Source organism: Meleagris gallopavo, unplaced genomic scaffold (assembly GCF_000146605.3).
Source record: "Meleagris gallopavo isolate NT-WF06-2002-E0010 breed Aviagen turkey brand Nicholas breeding stock unplaced genomic scaffold, Turkey_5.1 ChrUn_random_7180001849109, whole genome shotgun sequence".
Taxonomy (NCBI): Eukaryota; Metazoa; Chordata; class Aves; order Galliformes; family Phasianidae; genus Meleagris; species Meleagris gallopavo.
Genome location: NW_011116434.1, coordinates 1 through 1216, shown reverse-complemented (window position 1 = coordinate 1216; position 1216 = coordinate 1). Strand labels below are relative to the sequence as shown.

At 60.1% G+C, this 1216-nt stretch overlaps 1 long non-coding RNA gene across 1 annotated transcript; it reads left to right on the top strand.

The window, feature by feature from the left end:
* Positions 1 to 15: 15 nt before the first annotated feature.
* Positions 16 to 1105, top strand: LOC109364354. The gene is made up of 3 exons (XR_002110338.1): positions 16 to 133; positions 577 to 730; positions 924 to 1105. It is a non-coding gene; the product is annotated as an uncharacterized LOC109364354 (long non-coding RNA).
* Positions 1106 to 1216: the final 111 nt, after the last annotated feature.

Here is a 1216-nt window from a genome sequence, read left to right as displayed (position 1 = left end):
CGGCCTGAGGCAGTAGGAGCGCCGGGAAGCGGCAGATGCAGAGTGTGACCTGCTTTTCCTCTGCCCTCCAGAGCGAGTTGCCGTCTGGGATGCGGTGGCCGCCTACGTACGGGAGCAGCTCCTGGGGCACAAGGTGCGTTGGTTGTCGGGTTCCTCCTCTCCCTGTCCAGCTCAGCCTACGCTTCCTCTGACTCTTCCCCTCCACACCAAGCAGGAAACTCAGCCCCAGTTTCTCTGCCGCGCATCCCGTGGGCTTCCTGCAAATGCAGGACCACTTGTGCTGGGCGGGGTCAGAGCTTGGGGCTGAGCCCAGCCTCGGGAAGCCTCTGGATTCCATCAGGCTGCTTCCGCCCTGACTGCTGTGCTGCCTTTGGAGGGCAAGGGGACGGAGAGGACTGTGCACCTCCTTCCTTCCTTCCTTCCTTCCTTCCCAAAGCCTCTCCCACTGCCGTGGCTCGTGCCTCTGAGCAGCGGGAGAGGGCTCCTGAGCTCTGTCCCTACGTGGGACCCCGTCCAGCTCTTCCTGCAGCCAGCCCATAACCCTGCAGCCCTGAGTGCTTTCTCTTCCACTCGCAGGGGGTCTGGATTCCCACCTTCGGCTCGTTCGACACCATCTCCAAAGACATCAGGACTGCGGACGGGACCGTGGCTCTGCGCTGGCCCGTCTTTCAGCTGGCCAGGAACCTCAGAGCCATGCACCACCTCAAGTCCGACAAGGAATCCCTGTCGGGTAGGAGGGCGATTAAAGCCTTGCTGGCTTCATGGGCAGGGCAAAGCAGGCCACCGCCTCCCCTTCTCCAAAGGAGAGCTCCCCGGCTGAGGAGGGGGCCGTGCTGGGCGATGGCCGCGAGAAGCAGTTCTAGGGAAGCACCTGTGGAAAACCAACCGTATAATCAACTCCGTCCCTCGCATTTTTTTTTCAGCCCACAAGGAGGTGGAGCCCCTGAAATACAGCGAGGTGGCTGCCGCTGCCTCTGTGACCTGGCAGAGAGGGAAGAGCTGCGTCCAGAACACCGTGGCCCTCCTCTCCAGCTGCCTGAAAAGTGGGGAGAACGTTGCCTTTGTCCTGAAGGACATAGGAGTGCTCCTCTTTCAAGGAATGACCTTGGAAATCAGATACTACTACGACTTCCTGGAGAAGATCTGTGGGAAAGAGAAATTCAGAAAAGTTGTTTTCAAGGTGAGCTGTAGGTTTCTCCGTGGCCCGGGCAGTCTC